The 23,801-nt window shown below is 41.4% G+C and overlaps 1 protein-coding gene across 3 annotated transcripts in view; it reads right to left on the reverse strand.

Annotated features, from left to right (window-relative positions):
* Positions 1-23,243, reverse strand: part of FHL2 (four and a half LIM domains 2) — a 43,363-nt gene extending 20,120 nt beyond the window's left edge. Inside the window, exon 1 of one of the 3 annotated variants that reach the window (XM_082064716.1) lies at positions 23,163-23,243. The gene's annotated coding sequence lies outside the window, so the exon portion shown is untranslated. Of the gene's footprint in view, positions 1-6,072; positions 6,234-23,162 lie in introns of those variants that run through there. The other 2 variants (XM_082064717.1, XM_082064715.1) reach the window with 2 other exon arrangements.
* Positions 23,244-23,801: the final 558 nt, after the last annotated feature.

Consider the following 23,801-nt stretch of genomic DNA (forward strand, 5'->3'; position numbering starts at 1 on the left):
CATTGCAGCAACTGCAAGCCACTCTTCTAAGAGCTAATCATTTTTCCAAATCAGGCTGTGATGCCATGCAAGGGGAGAGGGGGGAAAGCTAATTTTATTTATTTTTCATTTACTTTAGGAAAAGAAAACAATGACCAGTAGCACTGACAAGAATTAAAAAAGAAGCAACGTACAGTCAGAGTCCACCTGAACTTCAGGAGTTAGCTGGAGTAGATGTGCATCACAAACATCCAAAACATGCACCCTGGGTGTTTAGACTTAATAAATCACATCAAGAGGCAGTAGCCTTCTTTCTTTGTCTGGGCAGGTATAGCTTATGCTTTTATTCATGGGATGAGTGCCCGCAGATACCATGGTGACAGAGGGAGAGCAAAGGGAACCTGAGTGCTTGAAGGTCTAGCTGGCCATAGGGCAGGTGTTCCTTGGATCCCTGACCCTCCATCGGCAGGCTCCTGGCCATGGGGAGCCAAGCCAGCTGATGCAGAACAGCCATGTCTCCTTCCATGGGTCACAGAAGGACATTTGCTCCCATATGCTAAAGGTCAGTGCAAAAGCTAACCAAGTGATTAGAAGCGTGTGATACACAGCTTATCCTGTAGGAACTCCAACTAGCTGCTCTTCTCCATCCACAGGCCCTCTGTCCCTGACAGTGGTGGAGTCACCATCCCTGGAGGTGTTTAAAAGACGTGTAGATGAGGTTCTTAGGGACATGGTTTAGCAGTGGACTTGGCAGTGTTAGGTTGACAGTTGGACTCAGTGATCTTAAAGGTCTTTTCCAATCAAAATTATTCTATGATTCTAATGGATTACCACTGGCTGAAGGTGCATTTCTTGAGTAAAGAGAAGGAAAATACTTTTGCAAGGTTATTGAAACACTGAAGATTTTTACTACGACTGTTGTTCATACCATCGTCTTTGTGTAGGTCCTTAAAAAGGGTAGTCATGATTACAGTAGGGGACAAGTTGTTGTTCTTCCTTGTATCCCATGATCTAGGGTATATGTGAAGCTTGTAAATAACACAAGGATGCTTAGACAAATGTGGCTGTAGCCTTTAATTTTTTAGGTTAAAAAGAAAGTAGAAGCCTTTTTCTCTTGCTGATTCTATGGAAGAACAACCCTGTAGTAAGCCCATCAAAAGAATTTGGCACCCTGTCTTCAAGAAATCAAGGCCTTATAATGTCATATGTCATTGCTTTATTGGAAGAGCCCTGTTAACAAGCACAGACTTCTTTACCAATGTCCACATTAAGGTTAGGGTATCAGAAGCATCTAATTATGGAGGTGATCATTGCTGCTTCTGAAGGTTTTAAGCTCAGAGTAGATATTCACAGATGTCCTAGAAGTTCCCCAGCAAAAGCCAGGAAAACTTCATTTGATATTTGAACATAACACTAATAATAACACTAATAAAAATCAAAGCGAAGTAAGGAAATCTCTTCCTAATTATCCCACTCAGGCCTTTCTATATGTGTGCTAAATATTAAAAGTTATTTACAAATGTTTAGTTTTGAATGGACTTTTTAAAGTTACCTTAAAACATCCTTCAAAATCACAGTTTTTTCCAGCAACTCAGCTTCCTTGCACATGGCTGACTTATTTTGCCTATGGTATAACATTCTGATGTCTCTTTTTAAGTACTTCAGAGCAATTTTCTGAGCAGACAGACTGCATTAACATGTACAGATAACCAAAGCATACCTGGTTCCTGTCTGGATTGCACAGTCAGCCTACCATGAATAGGAAAGTGGATAGTCTGCTATTTAAGATTGTTTTCCTTAACATCATATTAATAGTAATAATAAACCACCAGAAAATGTTTCTTGTGTGGTAAGGCTCCTCATGCACCCGGCTAAAGTAATTGTAGTTATAGTAGTGGAGAAGGAACACTCCAGTTGTGGTTTCTGTGTGGTTTGTTGTGTTTGGCAGTCAAAAAGGTTCTGCTCAGTTTAGAGCCACTCCAGCAGAGGTAGAGCAAACACCACTGGTAGTAACTCCAGAGGCCACAGAAGAACTGAGCACTGACACTTTGAAAGTCTACGCCACGCAATTTACACTAGGATTATCTGAGGTTGATATTGAAATGACTGGAGGATGTAAGGTCTTACCAGCATTCCTGCATACATTTCAATTACAAAAGGAGCCTATTGAAATAACATGGAGCATGACTCCTAAATCTACCAGAGAAAGGAAGAGCACAGTTCGAGCGGAAAGGCTTGCTCTTCTATTTTAAAGCCTTTTGAAACTGCTGTCTTCCTTCTTTCTCTTGCAGAATAAGCAAAGGCTTACTCAAAGAGAAAGATCAAATACTTGATATTACTTAAGCATAGAAATTCATATTTCTAATAAAACCATTTAAACCCATAACGGAAAATGATAAAGGAGAAAAATAGTGTAGGATTAATAAAACCGATTGTTGTCTCTGGCCCTACCCTACAGAAATAATGTATAAGCTAAGTGAATCCAGACACTAAACACTAATGGAGGTTTGTTTTTTCCAGAAAACATTTGCTTTCTGTCATTGACAGGAACACTGCTAATCCCAAAGAAATTAGACACTAAAATAAAAATACCCAGAAAATGCCATGTGCTACCATGCAGTGACATTTCTGAATTCTCCTATATTTTTAAAATCCTGTATAATACAATCCAGAGCACAAAAACAGAACAATGTCCCCCATATTCTATGTGTCTTCCTTTCTAGAAAGGACAGAAGCAAAACTGGGAGGAACCTATGGAGAAGGAGTGCTTTGTTATTTGTCCTGGCCTCTAGCAGAAGAGTTCTGGGTCTCTCTGTCTGGTTCTGCTTACAAAGGCAAGACCACAAAGCCCCTTTCCATCTCAGATGATTGGCATGTGTGGTGATTCGGAGGATCAGTTAATGTACCTCTTTTGGCTACTGTATAAAACTGCTGTAGCAGTGATGGCCACAGGGCTGTGAGGCATCCACAGTTCTCTGCTCTGCTGCTGTGACATTGACTTTCCGAAACATGGCAGAGGAGGCTACATGAACTGTAGAGGTGCCTGCTCAGCTGGGCACATCATAGCAGAATAGGTTGATTACACCTGAGTGAAACCAGTTTGGTCCAATTTGTTTGCTGGGGCTTGGGGCTGGAGAATGGACACAGAGAGCAGAGACCAGCTATTGACGTTGAGTCAGAGTATCTGTGGTGCATGAGAGATGCAGGAGCAAGCTTGGAAAGACACAGAGAGTGAGGGGACAAGGACACAGGCCATCTTTGTGTGGGTGAGATCCTTTCTAATGGAAGAAGGAAGAAGTTGGGTCCACCATGGAGAAATGCACAGCAGAGTATGGAGGGAGAGAATTCATCAGAGGTGGGATCCTGGTCTCTGAAGATACTTTTGTTCTAAATCTCAAGAGTACTTCAGAGCAATGACAAAATAGAGCTAGGTGAATGTTTACAGGTATTTTATTGTTTCATGCAACTTGTTACTTTTATTATGCAAGATGAATTAAAGAGTGGTGGGTTTTGAGCCCTTGTGCCTGTGCTTGCCAAGGGTTTAGAACTATCTGCCACCACCAAAAGTGCAACCTTAGGCTTTACTCTGCTGTGGTTGATATATTTGCAACATTAAAGTAGAAAATTTGCTGTGAAAGTGAGAGATGAATACTCCTATGTCAGTGTTATGCTCACCTATGTTTCTCTTATAGCATCTTACTATATGTACAGTAGCCATTTAGTAGCCTAGTTAGGATTATCCAATATAATATAGAAGGGTATGTGTAAAGGAACAAAATTAGGACTGTACATTTTTCACCTGGCATGAGTGTTTTGATATTCAGCCTTAAAAGAAGCCTCCAGTGGTTTTTAATCAAACTGTCTCTGTATATACAGCTAATTAGTATTGTTGGAATGTTAATGCTTCAGTGACTGTCAGTGTATCCAAGATTTATTTCCATGAAACCTGTCATTACCCTGCCATTTCACACCCTCACTTGGGGTGAATCTGCATCACAAATAACTGTGCATATGTAAATGAAACATCAAAACTACACAATTAGAATTAATCAGTCTAAAAATGCAAATTATGAGATCCCTAATCTCTGAAGCAGTACCCAAGTGAGGGAATGTGACTGCCTACAACACTACACCATCCAGAGTTTCTCTGAAGATGTTCAAGACTGATGTCTCTATCAAAGAAATATGAATGAGCCTCAGACCTGCACATAACTGGTCTGTGAAGATCCTGAAAGTGTGGCAGTGTGCTGGCCAGGAGCAACAGGCATTACTTCAGTTTTCAGCCTGATTTTCATGGAGAGGAAGCCATTTCTTCTGACTGATGGTGTTAACATGTATCTGACCCTCCCTTAGTTCTGAATGACCTGACCCTTGTGAGGTGAGGTAAGGAGGTGAGGACAACAGCAGGTCCGATATTGCTTGGCTCTCGGGCTCAAGGCTCAATACCTTGGAGAACTGATCCAAGAGTCATGCAAGTGAATGTAGGTCTTTAGAACCCTCCTCATCCTTTTGTTTTGCATAAAAAACTTGAATTTGCAGTGCAATGCAGCACGAACTGCACCAACCTTTTCAATTGCAGGAGTTTTACTTTGTCACCAACTTTATTTATTGGTGCTCTGGTCAGATTTTGGATACAGTAGTGCCACTGACAGTGTTAGGAACTGAGTTTTCAATAAATATAGTACTTTATAACCATATTTTCTTTTTCTCCAAATGTGGTCAAGAATGTATACAGGTTCTATTAACAGAGCAGCCTTTGGAGTGCATCCTTTCCCAGTTACATGTGCAGGGGCAGAAAATAGATATTTTTAGAAATTTTTTTTAAATGTAAGATTTTTCTGCTTTCCAAATTCAAATGCCTGAAGCAATAATTTTTGAAGTTTACCATCTGGCCGATAAAAGGCACAAAAGATTTTAGCCAGAAAGCAGGGAGTCCTGTAAATTTATGAACTGGTGAAAATAAAGTTCATAGCAGAAAACAACTGGCAACCTTAGGCATAACATCCTTTCACATTCGAATGTGTGTGAGTATCTAATAACACACAGCCCTTCTGGGACAATTCCTGTTGAAGACAGTGTACAAATATGTACAGCCAACAATAAATGTTATAACCACTGACTGTGGCAATCTCAGTGTCAATCAGCAATCGGCATTCTTATTAATATACCTCTAAATAGGAGTCAGGGGAGTAACAATAACAATAAATGACTGACTGCTGCTATATAGATTTAATAAGGTTTGCTTTCTTGTGACTATGTGTGTGTCTCTGTACACAGCAAAGCTGAAATATGCAGGTGTCTGGTGAACTAATAAAAGCTGTATCACTTTAACGAAGTAGAAACTTTACAACAGCCATTAATGAAAACAATGAAAGTTAGTATTTCCTTTATTATGTACACAGAGAAGTCCATGTTAGACAGCATACATTAAGGACCTGGGTTATTGTGGCTGCACACACATGCATGCAGAGAGAAGCCCGGAAAGAAGAAATTCAAAGCTATTAATTGGGATTTGCCTTCTAATTTATTCTCTCCATATAAAAAAAGAATAAATATGATGCTGATGGCTCCCTCTTTTCTCCATACACAATCTGTACACAGTGTTTGCCTGCAAAGAGGAAAGGCTACCTTTGTTTCATGTGCATCTGCTCTTGCTATGGTGCAAAAATGCTCCTTTGTTGAGCTCGGCAGCAGGAGTGTGCACATAGGTGTGAGGAATCTAAGACCCCAGCTTTTACTTTTTGTCACCTCCCTGGTGGATTACACACACAGCATAATACAGTCATTAAATCTAGTTACACATGAAATGACCCAGAGCTTCATCAGCTCGCCGATGTGTCATTTTACGGACAGACATGCAGCAGTAATTGCTCTGATAACAAATTTGTCTTTTTTCTCCTCTTCGCACCCCTCACTATGTGCTCAGGAGAAAGGGGGACCGGCAGTCTCTCTCCTCGCACCCTTACCCAACAAACCACTGGGGCATTAAACAACCCTCTCCTCCTCTCTGCACCCATTGTTTAAAGCGACACCTTCAAAGATACAGTCAGTGGGTAGCGGGGAGGGAGGGGAAAAAAAGGGATATTTACTTACAGAGCAGTAGCGGGCAGTTAATGTCACCTCCTGGACCAGGGACAGGGGGTCACAGCCATTAACGAATGTGTAAAGAGCAAGACTGGCCTGCTTGCAGAGGAGAGCTGTACAGAGAGCCGGGGCTTTCCACTGCCTGCCAAGAGCAGCTCTTCCGATTTCAGCTCTGCAGTCAGTGTTGTGTGGAAAGAGGCTGCTGCCTTCCCCAGCCCAGTGAAACCCCTCTCTATCATTTTACCATATAAGGAGACAAAAGCATCAGAGACACTCATTCTTTTAGGCGCTCTGCAGCTGGCATTCGACACTTTCTCTATTCCAAGGGTGTCGATACTTCCCCCTCCTAAACATCTTGTCTTTCTTGGCCCCTTTCCTAAAATAAGGCTCCCCCTCCCCTCCTCCAGCCTTTTGTTTCTCTAAACCCCTGATGCTTATTAATAATGTAGCTTTGCTAAATCCAAGGGATCACACTTTACAGAAGGGAAGGTTTTACAGCAGCTCAAACCTAAACATTTGTAAGGCTGTTCACCCAGCTGAGTGAAGTGTTTGGTTAAAATTGGTATGAGGCTTTATTCGCTTTGGCTGTTTTGTCTTCTGCAACTTAGTGCCTTGCCCAGAGAAGGGCGAAACAAGCTCTCTCTCTTCTCCTTCGTGGAGAGGTGCACATTTTTATGAGGAGCAAGTACACAGGCATTTCTTTACGAGCGTTCAGAGCTCATTCTTGTTTCTCTCCACCCTTCTTTCTTTGCAAGTTCCCCCATAGTGAGCAGGGAAAAGAAGAAAAGCAGGGGATATTAATGAAATAACCAAAAAAAGACCCCTTGTGTAAGAGAAAGCCAAAGGAACAGATTGTCTCAGCACATGCTCAGGACCCAGCAGAGAGCCCTGCCAGTGGGCACATGCTAAGGAGACGGGGAACCATTAATCCTGCTATAAACAGGAACTAATTTTTCTGCTACAAAATCGAATTTCATCTATCAACCATTCTAGCAGAAACACATTTTGTTAATAAAAACAGTGAGGGCCCTGGGAAACGCCCCAGAGGGAAGAATTCGAATCAGAAACACATAGAAGTCTGGTCTCTAGCATTTGAGGGGTAGGGTGGGGAGGCATTTCAGGGTAATACTTGAGTAATGACTGGTACTTGTCAAAGAGAGGTGCTTTGATTTGAATGCTTTCAACCTTAAGAGAAACCAGTAGGATAAAAATGTAAAGCCCATTATCTCGAGATAGTGTTGCTGTTGTTCTGCGTCCAGATGATGCAAAGTAGCCCCATTTTTTGTGTTTCACACTGGGTGGTAGTGCTTGGGCGGTGGCATAGGTGTGCATATGAGCTGGTTAAGGGTTTCTCCTGAGAAACAAACCTATGCCAGAACCCTGACCTGTATTTACTGTCCTTTCATGCACCTGAATTCTAGTCAGATTTGGAATGGGAATGAAATGTGTTAGTCTCAGTGCTACTGAAAATCTACAAAAGCACAGACAGAATAAAATGGCGGGAAAGGACCATTCCTAGTTCTCCTATAAGGAACAAAACCTCCTTTAATGACACAAGCTGTTTTGATGACCAGCAATGCCTGTGGATTGCTCTGTCTGTTGCTGTAGTCATTGTAGTTGCATTTTCAAAACACAGGCATTGTGCCCTGGATGACCGACCATGGGCATATGGGATTAAGCAGTTTGATTCTATGGCAATTAAAGCTTATTTAAATCAAAGCTGCCTCTTTCCCCAGCCACATGTCCCTGGCTCCTCCCTTGCATTTGCACTGTCAGTGGAAGATGAGTTAAACCAAAGAGGGAACAATTTTTCAGTGAGCCCTTGAACTACTATGGAGCTGCACCTGTGTCTTGGGGGAGCACTGGTTGGGTTTCCAGCCTCATCACTGACTTCTTGGATGCCTTTGGACAAGACATGGCATCTTTCTGGTCTTTAGTTTCACTGTCTGTAAATACAGAGCTTAGGATGACCAAAATCTTCTATGAGTTGTTAGCAATTTACAAGGGACTAGTTAGTACAGAATAATAATTATTTCTTTTAAACTATTGCACAACAGCAACAATAATAATTAATTTCCATTTTGGTTACAGTTCTTACCTCAGCTCTGATTGAGACGTGCATGTAAAGAAGAAAAGTAGAATCTTAAGGTGATTAGATTTTGGCTAGTTGAGTCAGTTTATTTCCAAAACTTTCTAAAACAAATCAAATATTCCAAACATATTTTTGATTTTTTTCTTCAATTTCCATGATATTTTCATTTCCCTTTCTGTCCATTGACAGCCACTGCAGCAACTCTGCCAGAGATTTTTTGATGTGATGTACTGGAATACAAGTACTTTCCCCACTTAGAAGTTAAACTACATACTGGCTCTAGCTGAAATGGTTTACTTTAACTCCTGCAGGTCATGGGTTGGCTTTAGGAAGATAATATCACTTCTGTCTGATTTAATCTAACATCTCTGAGTCCCTGAAGGCAGAAGAATCTCTTCCAATTTAAAACCTGATGATCTGTGGGGCTGTGGGCTCATTATGGAACCTGATGCTCAGCAGCCACATCAGGACTGTTTGGAGCTGTGAAAGGGATGAGGGAGAGTTACCAGGCAGCTCCTTCCCTCATCCCATGGGCTCCATGAAACACTACTTGGCACAGCAGGGCAACATCTGAGCCCTTGTCCTCCTTCAGTTGGTCCGCCCCTGCTCACTTCAACTTTTTATCTGACAATTAAATATTCAACCGTAACTGGCAAAAAGCCCCACACTCCCTTTCCCACCAGCATCAAATCCACCAGAGGAAGAAAACCAAATTTCCTTAGTGATAATTAAGGAAGGAAAGATGGGGAGGAAAGAGCAGAGGCTTTTATTTTTTTCCTGACAAATTTAATGTTTAAGTGACGCACTTTTCATTATTGTATTTTTTTTACTTCATTGGTTCTTTGATTAGCTCAACACAGATCACTCATCTTCAGGTCTTCAGAGGAGACATTGCAATGAAAACAGGGGGCTATGTTTCTAAAAGGGTGTCTAAATTTAAGGTTGAAAATGAAAGTACCATCCTGTGGTTTAGAAACATACCCCATGGCTTGTATATTTGACATATGTGTAATGTTTCTGTAGCATATATTGCTTGTTCTTCAGTGGTCTCTGCTTTACCAGGTTTAATTCTATGTGGAGAAGAACATACCTCACACATAGGAAACAAAATGGAAAAAGTATTATTTTAATAGCATGATCTCTCAGTCATCTTAGTAATCCTTCAGAAATCTCACTTCGGCTACTGGATTGATGCGGGTATAACTACCATTGCCGCACTCATCTCCTTCTCTGGCTGAAAAGAATGAACAAATTAAAATAATGGAAAGATACAGCTGGAATTGGAATATTTATTTTTTCACCAGTTTAAGTCACAGAGAAATTTAATGTCTCTGAGAGGGCAGGGGGTTTGGAAAGCTACACTTTTAGGTTTGAAAATGGCTAAACTACTGACTGATTTGCTCCACCACTATTTTATCCTAGAAACTAAGTTATTTTATCAGAATTCAGCAAATCCCTTTTTAATGCTGGGACCTGTGTAACACCAGCTTCAAATGAATATGAGAGGTTCCATTTAAGAGAACTGCTATTTTTGGCACTGCTGCTTAGGAAGTAGTTTAAGCTCATGCAGACGTTGCATTTTCGTTCATTAAACCTAAAACAACAGCCAAGATGAAATCTTCCTGAAATTTCATTCTCATAAGATATTCTCAAATATGTAGTTTTCCCCAGGCATATAAGGAATATGCAAAGGGTAAATACAGATTTTTTTAGTGTATATTTTCTCTCCCCATTCAGTCTCTCTATCACAAGGCTTTTTGCAATATTCTGATATTTTCTTCCCCTAGATGACTTGATCCTCAAGTAGAAATACACAGCAAGTAAGAAGTATCAGAGTTTTGCAGACTCTGAGGAAGAACTTATGGATACCTTTGGACAATCTGTTAAAACCACTGCAGCCAAGGCAGATAGGGAACTTTATGTGAAATGGAAGTCTGTCTCCCTTGGGTTGATGCAAGACTTCTTTTGATTTTGGGAGGGTGTCTAGCTTAAATCAATGTTTAAAGCTTAGTATTTTAAGAGCTCCAGTCTAATTTGTGAAAAAAAAATATCCTTGTTTGCTTTCTTAATGTATTTGAATAGTTTTCACATACTATCTTTAACAATTTTCTTCAGTGAATTTAGAGAAAGGTACCATGGCTTAGTAGCACTGAAGAACTTTTGGTTTTCTATAGAACAAGTTATATTTAAAAGGATAGTATATTGCTAGGTGATAAGATAGATGATTGATACTGACTCAAATTCAAGGCAGGTTCTGTGATATTAATATAATGGTCTGGGATGGATCTGAAAGCACTTCAGATCATTGTGGTTCAGTTGGACAATGATTTGGTTCCATTTTCAAAGTTAATCAAGACCTTCTTTTCTATCCAGTTATCCCCAGTTTCATTCAGAGAAATCTATCTCCTAAAAATGATGTTTCAAAGTGAATGTGGCAGTGTGACACCAGTTAACATGTGGTCTGCCACTGTCTAAGTAGTTGCACCTCTGCCCCTTTCTCCATGGACAGTTGAGATGAAGAGATGGTTTACAAAGGATGACACAGGCAGAAGGACAGCTATGTCCCTGCTGCTGCTGCTTTCCTCTGTCCCAGCTGTAGTGACAAACAGCTCTTGACACAGATGAGGGGTGGGACATGAACGGAGGGGATGACAGGGGCGAAGAGCAGAGGTGCTTGAGGAAGGAGGGGGACAGACCACACCAGAGGAAGTTTCAAGGAGAAAGCCAGGGTTTTAGGGAACTGGTGTCTGCCAAGGAAAATCCCTCTTGGTGATGGTTGAGCTTTCAACAGCTTGGAAAGCTGAGTTACCACGTTATAAGACCGACAGGTCCCTCTTTGGGCAAACAGCATTGTCAGAAGAGACATCCCATGTCTTCATGGGTTAAAAGAAGTCATAAAAGTCTTCACAGGATAAAGGAAGCCAGTCAATCAGCTCCCCAAGCAGCAGGTATCTGTGCCATGTGGGCCAGACACCCTCGACAGCCCTCACCAGGCTGCTGACCAAGTGAAGAAGAAATCATGAAGACTTTTAACAAAGCAAGCGGAAAGCAGTGATAGTCTTCTCCTTCCCTACATTCCCAGACATTCTTTTTTTCTTTCTTTCTTTCTTTCTTTCTTTCTTTCTTTCTTTCTTTCTTTCTTTCTTTCTTTCTTTCTTTCTTTCTTTCTTTCTTTCTTTCTTCTTTCCCTTCCTTCCTTCCTTCCTTCCTTCCTTCCTTCCTTCCTTCCTTCCTTCCTTCCTTCCTTCCTTCCTTCCTTCCTTCCTTCCTTCCTTCCTTCCTTCCTTCCTTCCTTCCTTCCTTCCTTCCCTTTCTTTCTTTCTTTCCTTTCCTTCCTTTCTTTCCTTTCCTTTCCTTTCCTTTCCTTTCCTTTCCTTTCCTTTCCTTTCCTTTCCTTTCCTTTCCTTTCCTTTCCTTTCCTTTCCTTTCCTTTCCTTTCCTTTCCTTTCCTTTCCTTTCCTTTCCTTTCCTTTCCTTTCCTTTCCTTTCCTTTCCTTTCCTTTCCTTTCCTTTCCTTTCCTTTCCTTTCCTTTCCTTTCCTTTCCTTTCCTTTCCTTTCTTTCTTCTCTTTCTTCTCTTTCTTCTCTTTCTCTCTCTCTTTCTCTCTCTCTCTTTCTCTCTCTCTCTTTCTCTCTCTCTCTTTCTCTCTCTCTCTTTCTTTCTCTCTTTCTTTTTCTTTTTCTTTATTTTCTCTCACTAGAGAACAGATGTTGACTCTACTTTTAAGGAAACAGAAGTGAAACATTTTCATCTGTGCCATCCTTACACCTCTTTAGACTCTAAACATTCCCTGAACCCCTCAACTCCATAGTTTCTTCATACATAAACAGAGATAGGAAGCCTGGTGACATATCTTTGGGAGCACTTTGGGATTCAAAGACAACCTCTGAGAAGAGGTGAGTGGTCTTTAGGAACGATGACTCTAAAAGATGATAATGCAGAGACCTATGCAGAGGAGCTGTTGCTTCTTTCCTTTCCTCTGGATTCAGCTTGATTGCCATGTGGGACCCTGAGTATGACAAATGGGAAGAGGCTTTTGGGGTTTCTACCCCTGCAGGTGGAATCCAGGATGTCAAATTACTACAGAGTTTGCAGTAATTGCTGGTCTTCTGAACTGGCAAATCCTACTCCTTAATTTAGGATTTATTCATTTCAGTATAATCATGATTTATGGTTCCCTGTTTCAGACACATGAAACAAGCACCCTATGATTGTTCCAAAAACTAATTGCTCAGTGTTTTTGATAACACAAGAGGCATGCAATTCTGTACAAAATAGCTCACATACCTAGTATTCCTTGCAGTGTTTTCAGCACGCTCCAGTGTTTTTAGGCAAAGCACCCTTTCCAGAATCCTCCCCCTCCCACTGCTCCACTGCTCATGGCTTCTTCTCCAAAATCTGACTTCTGTGTGAATGATTTCCTTCTGGTCTCCCTCATGCTTTTTCTGCCTGCATCCCTGACATCTTTTATGACCCTCTAGAAATAGTCAACAGTGATGTTTGTAACTGCCATTTCTCCTTATCAGCCAGCCAGAGGCCCTGGGAGCTTATGAGCAAAGAGAGGTTTGTAAAACTGAGCAGCTGGCAGGCACCTCAAGAACTTATCAAATTCATTCCCAAGGCAGGAGTGACAACATCTAACTCATTCCTGGCAGTTCTTTGTCTAATCTGCCCTTAAGGAATAACGTTAGGACTCCACAATCTCCTAAATCAAATGAGTGTAAGTTCTGTCAGTCCAACACAGAGGGAAGAAAGTAAAAAAACATTCAGACCAGAGTTTTCAGTCTAACATGAGTGGTTGTAAATGATGACTAGTTTCAGGCAGAACCTGTAACTTGTAGGTATTCAGATCGTGCCTCAGCAGTATGAGAACTGTTGAGCAGAAGGGTTATTCTAACTTGTTATCTTATTCTTAGGATCTAATAAATGACTAGGGGAAAAAGGGAGAATAGCTGGTAATGCTGTCTCCTCATAATATTCTTTCAGCCTCCCACAGCTTTTGGCTCAGGTATTTCTCAGCCTGGAGGCAGTATCCATACTGAATATCACTTCAATGAACCTGCACAGTTCCCTCCTGATCCCCTGGAAGGAAATCCACAGATTCCTGTAACAGTTGGCTCTACTCTACATTGTTGAAGAACTGTCTCCTTGTGTTCATTTTGAACATATTACCCACTATCTTCATCTGATGTCTCCAAGGTCTTACATTTGGAGACATAATGAGCAAGTGATCTTTATTCACATGCTACAGGCTACTTATGTCTTTGTCAATTTTTATCCTATCTCCCCTCAGCCACCTATCTTCTAGACGGGAGAGTCCCAGCCTACCTAGTTGCTCCATATGAAAGCTTCTGCCTGAGTATTATCATTCCTCTCAATTTTTTTTTTTCCAATATGACAATTTACTTTTTCAGATGAAGTGGCCAGAACTTTTATATTCAATTTGCTCTTTGGCTGTTTTTGAGCTCTGAGCAATTATTTTTGTAAACCTATATAACCACCAAATTTCACAACTAGGTGGTCAGGTCAGAACCATTACTTCATAGCTAAAGTTACATTTTTCCCCATGTGCACTGCTTTATCTTGTCTACATTCAGTCTGAGATGCTCTTCCAGTGCCCAGTCATCCTGTTGCCTAAGATCCCTCTGTTTCTCAGTCTTAGCAGAATTCCACTATTAATCTCATATTAATCTCCCTTTACTGCAAGAACTACCTGTTTATCTTTCAACTGATTATATGCAATACATGCAAAGGTTGTCCCTCTTATCCTGTGGCTTCTTACAAGTTTTTAAGGGTATTTGGTGAGGACCTTTGTTGAATACATGCAAAAGTGCAAGTAAACAGATGCTGCCAAAGATCTCCTGTAACTGCATTCTTATTAGCATCTTACAGGAACCTGATGGATTTGTAGGGCATGATTTGCCTTTATAAAGCTGTATTGAATTTCTCCCAATGTATCACATTTATCCATCTTCTCTATCCTGCATAGTAATTTCTACCAAATTTATCAAACCTACCAGTCTCTAATTCCCCCAGTTTCTCTTGGAACCATTTAAAAAGGCTGGCACCCTACTAGCTAGTTTCAGGTGCTCAGTTCTAAGCCTGTTTTAAATAAAAGGCCATGCACTATTATTATTCCAGCTAATTCATCCTTGAGTCCCTTTAGATCTCTTGGTTTAACACCATCTGGTTCTAACATTTTCTTCCTGTTAATTTTGTTTATTTGTTCCATACCTCTTCTACAGACACTTCAGCTTGAAATAGATCCTCTGATGTTCCCCATAAGGAAGTGTTCTGATGTGGGAAGCTCTCCAAGTTCCTCACAGTGAATATAGGAGTAAAAAGAATTCATTTAGTTTTTTCTGTTACATCCATCTCTTTCCTGGGGACTTCTTTTATACACTGGTTATGTATTGGCCCTATAGTTGCTCAAACCATTCAGCTTGCCTTGAGTTCAAAAGAAGCATACGGTTGCAAATCATTTCCTTGATAACTTCAGACTCCTAATATTTTGATGTAAGTAGAAACAGTTGCCCTCTCTGATCTGGATGTAACTGGGGGCATCCAGTTTTGCAGAAAGATCCTTCTGTATTGCAACAGTTATTTTTCTGCTCAACCACTGTTTGTGTATACTACCTATAAACTGAGAGGATCTGAGATGTAGGCTCAGACATCTATTATGACTGAAAATATGAGCTTAGATTCCGCACTTTGAAGTAGAGTCCTTGCTGTTGATCCTCTTAGGCCTGTGCTTACTTTGAACTCTATAAGTGCACAGGCCCTTTAAATAATAGGATTAAAGCAATCTTCTAGTTGCTGATGTGAATTTCATGTCCAACACTTCACATGGAGCTGAAAAAATATACCATCTATTGTCAGCATGATAGACATATGGATTGTGTTTGTCTCTGCCAAGTTTATATTCACACGGTTGTCTAGTGGAGTTGCTGTCTTAATATGAATGAAATTAAAATGTTGTGAGTAAAACTAAATAAAGGCTTGTAATAATGACTTGTCTTGAAGATAATGTGTCTCATGCTGGAAGAGAAGTAATTTTTTTGAGTCATTAGGGAGGAGTCAGAAGTCATATAATGAAGCAGTGCTAGTCCTTTTATTTATCCTTAGTGGCTAACCACAAAGTCTAGCAAGTCCTGGCTGGGTTACCACAATACAAATGCCTTACACAACTGAGCACTGCCCGCCTGGCTGGCTGCTCCTGAAGAGCTGGTCCACAGTCATGTTGGCTCTTCCTTATACCCAGAAGGATTTCCAGGAATCCAGACTCCTCATTTGAAAGGAAAAGTTCTTAACACTTGGGTGCCCCCCCAAAAAAAGAGGGGAAGGGACTGACTTCTCTGGCAGCAGACACAGCACTGCAGGCAGCAGAAAATTCAAGTTCAGGGGAGGGCAGAGGAAGACCTGGGAGGAAGACAGGCTGCTCTGCTTGGGTGCCCGCAACTCTTCTACAGCCATGCTCATGCTGGCTTTCTTTGTGAGCATGCCTCAGACCCAGAGCTGTTTGCTATTTCCTTTAGTAAGCTGCATATCCACCCTACGTTTGCATTTGTGAGCACAGAGGGGAAAAGCAGGAAGGAGGAGGCATGGCTGTAGGTACTTGGGCAGATATTCAGGCTGAGAGTCTGGTCTCAAGTCCTCTTCCAGCAGCTGGCACAATTGCCTGCATAACCAAACCTTACCCTGTCCCAAGCACGATGAGCCGGACGTGCCCAGGCCTTTCACATGCTGGGTTTCTGCTAACTCAGCTGCTTTCATTCAACGAATTAGGAAACCATTACCAAAAGCAGGTACCCGGGATGAGTGGTAGATTCCAGTAGGAAGCAATGATAACAGCGCTACAACAAAGGGAAAGCTATGCATGGACCCACATGATCCCCAGCACGCAAGCTGGGTGCTCCTGCTCGTGGGAGAGGGTGGCCTGGCCACCCCACCCCTGTGTGTACATTTTGCCAGTGGAAGCAAACCAAGGGCTGCTGAGGAGAAAAGGATGGATGGACAAACTGCCCTCACGTACTGCAACCTCCTTGCAACCTCCTTGTGCCAATGACACAGAGACCTTCTGAGGGCGACTGCATCACCCATTCCTCTGTTCCCTCTGCCTTTCCTGCCTGCATCTGTACCAGTAGCTTGTGTTGGCCCAAACACAGCAGAGGATGGTCCACACTGTCCAACTGTAAGTGCAGCCCTGGGTCTGGTTGAACCCAAAGCCTCCATTGCTCTGCCAAGGGGTCTCTGTCATGGTCCAAGAGCTGGCCTGCTCAAAGGATTGCTCTTAAGAGGAGAGTGGATGTGTCCATCTAATTTTTCATGGTAAGATAGTATAATTCTATGGACATCATCTGTGCCAGCTGGACTCATGGCAAATATTTTGTTATAAACCCAAAATGTTTCCAATTGCGACAAAATTAGCTAACATAGAAACATGACAGTAAATTAGATCAACCTATTTTCCACAAGGATGTCTTTAGATAAACTGTTCCTGTGATTTCTATGGTTCGGTTGATGTAGGCTGTTCCTCTACCTCATGCACCATTTGTTCTTCAGGGTCAGGACAAAACAGCTTTGGCCTGCTTTAGTCCCTTTGTCTTGAATCTTTTGCTGCTTGCAGTTTTGTGGTCACCTGGTCTTCAGATTTAGTGGAGTGCGGATGTAAGATCCTTGAAACAGACTTGTTTGCTGATTGTTTTTCAAGAATGTGCTGGGGTGCCAGCATCTGCAACCACTGTCTTCCTCACTTCCGTCTGCCTAAAGGTCTTCTTAAGCAGATCAGTGGCTTTTTACTATGCACATCATATACTATGTTCGTGTAATCAAGTCCATATAATTATATCCTCTGCTTGGCCACCAATATTCCGCAGCAACAAATAATTGTAGCCTAAGACACAATTGCTCTAATAAATCTAGATCCTCCTTAATTTATGGATTTGCAAGTTATTGAACTGTGAGATTTAAGTAAGATGACACTACAAATAACACCATGGCTTTATTTATAGTTGTGGTATACAAAGAAATGTGAATATTATTACAATGAAGCTCAGAAATGTCTCTGCAGCCAATCTTGGAGGCCTCAGAGTAAAACTGTTATTGAATTTGATGAGATGGGAGGAGGGTGAAACAGTTTACAAATGAATGACCTTGGTATTAGTCCTGATAAGAAGTGTCAATTGTCTTTTATAAGAGGTTGTTTATAATGATTGAATATTTTCCCATCAATTGCCTTACTAACAAACTTACATATGTACCTTCCATTAGTAGTCCAAGTTCTGGTATTTTTCTTATTTTAAATAGTCATTCTAAAATGGGAGACACCAGTGTCCTAGCTGTCTGATTGTCATTGTTACCACAGTCACACCGATGTTTTTCAAAAGCAGTTCAGTAAAAATAATTAGGTATACAAGTCCAATTCACAACATCAGATCGGGAAAGTACTAATCACCTGCAAAACTTCTTATTTCCATTTAAGATTTCTACAAAAGACTGTTAACTTTTCCATCACAATCTTCAGTTTTTCCGAGAGCTTCAACTTTGAACAAAAACGTGCATTGGATTGAAACTTTTTCAGGTAGTGTTGGCTGAAAAGACTATTGCCATTACACATATTCAAACAGGTTTGTGTCATTTTTTCCCTGCAGATGAGAATGGATGACCTAGAAAAACATCACTGTACAGTCCCTCCTCCTAAGTTTCTACAGTCTTCCATAATCCTTTATTTCTAAACAAACTATTTCACATCCCTTTGTTTTCAGAGGCAAAGTAACTTCTACAGACTGTTGCTCACTGTTACAGCCTCACTAAGTGAGGAAGAAGTCCTAACAAAATATTTTCACTTCCTACATGGATTCTTGTTTCTACAAGAAGCAATTTGCATTCATCTGATGTGCTCCTTCTGCCACTTTGCACCTGGAAGTAGAATTTCAAGTGTTCCTACAGCACCAGGATAGCCTTGGTTCATGTCACGAATCTCCAAAGAAAGCTGCAGAACACTTCAATATACAGGAAAACCAATAAAAGAAGTAAAAATGACCATGGAGAAAGATGAGAAGTAAGCACAACCCAGTTCTTTTTACAAAGAGTCTACATTACCAAAGCTCATAAAAGTAGAAAGGGGGGAAAAGTTTCTAGGTAGTAGTCAAGGACCTGTGATGACACAGTCTGTTCCTCATCACCAAAATGCTTTGTGTAATCTGGGCAAATAATCCATGGTGCAATCCATTTCACCTCCTTTTAACTGACCATATGTTAGCTGATCCAAACAAGCCATCCACGATCCCACTATAGCAGATGGAGAAGGAGGATCACTTGTGAGGGATGTTTTCTTAGACACCTATTGGGGATGAAATGGACCACCCTATAGATGTGCTTTTCTTTCCCCTTTGAATCTAGAGTTAAATCCAGTTGTCTAGTTCAGTTGGACACCTGATCTTGGATAGCTAAAGCATGGCAGATGTGTACAGGCAGAATTCACACTCCTGTATTCAGGCACTACATACATCCCTGTTTAATTGAGCAGAACTGGACACAACATCACTCATGTTGGCTTAGAGGATTTTTAAGGCAGATGAAAGGAAGAGAGGGGAAAGCCCTGGGTCACTGCAGCTGCCAATCCTCACTGCACTTCTGTGCTTGAGTCTGCCATGAGATCTAGCCCTTATTGCTGTTTTCTGAATTAGGAAAAAGTGCTACTCTTCTCCCCTAAGAGGATGTTGAGACAAGAAACACTCAACAATATGAAATATGGGCCATAAGAGTACGTAATAAACAAAGTGTTTAACCTGTGCTCATGCGAATTGCCAAGCCAGGGCTCACACCCAGAAGTTGAAAACTTCCACAGATAAGGTTTATTCTGACAGTTTCCTCTCTTATATTGTTCTGTGCTATGCAGCACTGGCACATCTCTCTCTTTGTATTATAAAATGTGACCTAACCCCTTGAGTGTCCTGCTGCCTTCTAAACCCAGCACTAGAGGCTGTGGGACGTGTTGCAGTCAATGGACTTCACGCATAGGAAATTAGGATACTGAGCATTCAAAAAACGAGATAAATGACAGAATAATGAGCTTCTGTGTAGTGGTATCTGTGGATTGTAGGTATTCCTCTTTTCGTATGGTAATCTCCAGGCATGCCAGGCTTGCTTCCCTAGCTGCAGACTACCAAAAAGGAGCATAAGTCAGTGTTACCTACTTCCTTCCAACAGTAAGCATGCAAATTTCTAGTGAGACTTTGGTGGAAATCTGTTAAGCTTGACGGGGAATATGCTGATCTGAAAGCCCACTGGCTTTGTTTGTGAAGTGTGTGAGACAATTTCTGTCCCCATGTCTGTGCCCATTCTACTCCCATGACAATGTGGTTTGATGGTGTACTTATTTTCCTTTTTTCTTAAGGAGAGTTTTCCTCTCATTTGTTGTGATATGGAAGTTTCACAGAGACAGCAGGAAAAAAAATTACAGAAGAGAATGCGTACAACTGGCTTCACACAAAATTTTACTGAAAATATAAAGTGAAATTGGGGGAAAATATTTTTTCTTCTAGCTCTTTCAGTTTTGCTGCTTATTGGTGGCACGTGTAATGGTAGACAGTAAATCAACCTAAAGCAGAAATGTTTTGAGTTTTATGAAGTTGATGGATCCCTTTTAAAAGAGTATGGTAGTGCTCCTTCCATGTCTGTGTCAGAGTGAGCTGAGCAAAACCAGGCAGAATCGCTCCATCTGCTTTCAGAAAAACTAGGACTCTGTGTAATATGACCTGTGCTTCTCAAAGCTAATCAGTGTTAGATGATGAACATTGTTGAAACAGACTGAGATTTATCAGCATGAAACTGTACTCACTGTGATGTAAAGCCAAAGATAAAATATTGCAGCCAGTAATAATTCATCTCGCTGAAAAACAACTGAGTCAGAGTGCCTGTGCTCTGGTTAGACAATAGACAGCTACAAAAAAGGAAAACTGGTGAGGAAAAATGTGAAAACATGCTTTGGAGGTGAAAATCTACACAAGTTTGGCACTAATAAAACCAGAAGGAAAAGGAGGAGATCTGAGCTTTGCTAAAATCAGTGGGTGTTTTTGAGAAAACTCCCATTGATTTCAGTGGGGCCAGGATTTCACCCCCAAGACAGTCTTCACATTCACTTCTTTCTCTGGTTTTCTTCCTTGTAAAATGGTCTTTTACATTTTCTGTATTAAAGAAGTGGTTGAATGTATCTGCCCCTCCCCGCCCCCCAGCCTCTTGCCAGCTGCAATGAAAGGTCTGCCTTGTTCTGATAACTTGCTATTTGGAAGGGAAAAAGTAAAGTTATTCATCCATTAATCATATTTCAAATCCTAGGTAAGAACAAAGTATTATTGTTGGAAACACTGCCTTTAGAATGGGCTCACTTTGGGAACAGGCTTTGGGTCTTTTTGTTTTATTTCACTTTAAAATTCAAATCCAGTGAAAAGTCACTGCATTAGTATGTACGTTCCTGCATTTTTTCAAGCTAAAGGCCTTTGGCCAACATGTTTTTTTAAAAAAATCATAAAAATTTCCTAATGTTTTGCTGCACATGATTGGAATGTTGCTTCTGTTTCTTCTTTTTAAGAGGGAATACTGTCGATAGACCAGTGGTGATACTTTAACACTAAGTGCCCAATGAGAACAATTTTGTTATTTTTATTGTTTTAGCCTGAGGCTTGGATGATAGACAAAGAATTTGAGGACATGAGAATATTTCTAGTATGGGAGAAGTGAGACTATTCCATAAAAAAATATTAGTTTTGTACATGATTTCTTTATTGCACAATTTACTGCAGAGGCACATCAGTTTAGCTTAGTAGCAAGATCTTGGAAAAAAGAGACCAAGTGGAGCAGCAGGACTGGCTAAGGCAGCTGCCAGCTCCTGCTAGTGGCTCGCTAAGAGCCAACGCTCAGCTCTCTGGTGGGACACTCTATGTTTGGGCTCCAGCCAGCTTACAAAACTCATCTCACCCATGCTGGAGGGCAGAAGATTGGAGCCCTGTGCAGATCTGAGCAGAACAGACTATGGTCTAGCAGTGAGATCATTGCTTCTAGAGAACAGAAGGATGTGCAGAGACACGAGCTGTGGTGTTGGAAGATGTTAAGCTTCCAAGGTATCTGTTCAGGGACAGTAAACCCTGAGAGAAGATATGCTTGTGTGAAGACAATTTGATATTTTACATTGTTTTTTTCTTTTGCTTAAGTTGTCTGCTGTTCTTCACATAAAACGTGGAGCAAGCTTGATCCTAGGTCATCTACACTGACAGTCATGGCCCCCTGCCAGCTTAAGTCTGGAGAGCTTGGATGGATGGGACATGTTAACCGAGGACAATCACCATGGGAGTGGGTCTCTATCACAGCTGAGGTTGAACACACGGGGAACCCTCAGAGGCTATGTCTGTGCTCATAAATTGAACAGGACCACAGGATGTTCCCATGCATTGAGACACAGTCAACCACACTGGTTAGGTGTACAGGTACCAGCCAGGGCTCTCGCACCTGGGCATGGCTTGGGAGCAAACTGTTCCTAGGACGTGATTTTGGATGTGGTCACTTGGTTTCAGAGGCCAGGAGTGTGTAATGGCCTGGATACAAACCCAGGGCTGCATCTCCCACGGGAGCATGGCCAGAGATATTGTGCGCACTGTCATGACAGAGCCTGAGAGACAGTCCTGGGACTGGACCCAGCTTCTCCATGTCCACCTGTCCAATCAGCACCTGGTGTAAACACCCACCTCTTGGCTAAAGTCAGTGCATCTCCAACAGCTTTGGACCAGCTAAGGACCTACCCTTTCACCTTTGAAATCCTCACTTAGGGGCTGAGCCCAAGCCCAAACACTTTGAAGTGGGCTGACCATTCCTACAAGCCTTGGCTTTGGGTCAGGTCTAGGGAGTCTTGCTCCCCAGGGGTGCCAGGAACCTATGATCCTGTCAAAGCCCATGAAGCAATGGTCTCTCAGCATTTTGAAAAAAAAGCCTTTTAAAATTTAATTCAATAAATAATGGAATAGTAAACAAACACTTTCATGCAAAATGTGATAGCTTTACTTCTTGGGCTTAAAGTAAATTAATATTTCATACCTTTGTGTCATACTTTGTGATCCTTGGATTAAAGAGACCTTCATTACAAACTGTTTATATTAAAAATACGTGTGTAAATGCATCCAAACAAATGTACACACATGCACAAACAATCTTATTTTTCCAAAGAGGTCTTCTTTGACTGGTTTCATTTGAAAATTAATGCTCTCATGTGATGAGGTTAAAAGTAATTTAATGTAACAATAGCCTGGTAATTGGCATTTGGCAGTTATTGCTAATGCTATTTTACAGGCTAGTTCTGATGAATTCCTGCTTTGACAGTCAGTTATGTTTCAATGCTTTGCTTTCTTTTCCCTTTTTACGCAGCTGCTGTAATCCATACCAAGTGATTGTTTCAACATAAAACCAGCAGGCATCGCCTGTAATTTGCATTTCTTTCACAGCCATTAGGAAATGGTCTGAAGGAGGAGGTAAAAGTAAAATGTTCCTTCTGTCCTTTTTTTCCCCACTATCTATTCATTTCCCAGATATTCATCATAAAGAAGAAATTGCTGATAGAAGGAGAAAAACCCAACAAACTAATGAAAAGCTTTCTGCCCGAAGTCATTCTGTTTGCTATTCAAACCAGGAAAGTGTCTATAGTTAGGTGTGGTTGTGTTCCTTGAGAACATGAAAACATGACAGCGTATTATTAGTGCAGAAACTAAAGAACAGCTGTTAGTTAGCACCTGGTTCCCAAAAGCAGACAGGAAATACAAAGAGAGATGCTCTGTATGTGCCCTGGCAGCAAGAAGGGAACAAACATCTTAAAATTCACTCTTCCCCTAAGAAGCAAGTGCTCACCTCATGATATCTACACAGACCCCTGAGAAATTGCCAACCGCCTTCACAAAGGCAAGGTGAAAAGGAGAAAAGGGGCCCAAAGGACAGTGAAAACCAAAATAAGTCACTGTCTTACCTCGCTGGAGCTTGGTGCTGCCTCTGCTTGTGAGTCTGCAAACAAGAGAGGACAGGGACAGACTTGCTGCTTTATTGGATTGCCCAAATGATGTGTTTAGTAGTTAGACAGTCAGGCATTCGTGCTTTGGATGAGCTATAAATATAATATCTCCAAAGTACCAGCCACCAGCAGGAGATAAGGACCACAGCACCTCTGTGCTACCAGCCTTTTAAGGCATCATAGCTGGAGTGGCACGAGTGCCCTGATGGAAAGGGCTGCCCAGATCCTGAGTGGCCCTGGCCCTTTGCTCTGCTCTGTTTGGTGGTGCCTGATCTTAAAATATACTCACCTGCTGTTGGGAGGTCCTCCAAGGGACCCCAAGGAGCCAGTGATATTTCAGGGTGTGATATTTCAATCAGATTATCTGTTAGGGTTTTGGCACTGACAGAAACACCTTGGGAAATGCTGACTGCTCTTCAGATGTAGCAATCTCCAACTCCCCTTTGTCTGTCTGTCTGACCATCCCAAGTGTGCAGCCTTGCTGCACGGGAGTCTTGTGCCTCATGTTTAGCCTCGTTTTACTCCTGCACCACCTCATGTGGGGGAAGGTAGTGCCAGTGATACCATTTCACAGCAAAAAAGACAGCAACTTTAGAG

This window comes from Streptopelia decaocto (assembly GCF_964273445.1).
Source record: "Streptopelia decaocto genome assembly, chromosome: 1".
Classification (NCBI taxonomy): domain Eukaryota; kingdom Metazoa; phylum Chordata; class Aves; order Columbiformes; family Columbidae; genus Streptopelia; species Streptopelia decaocto.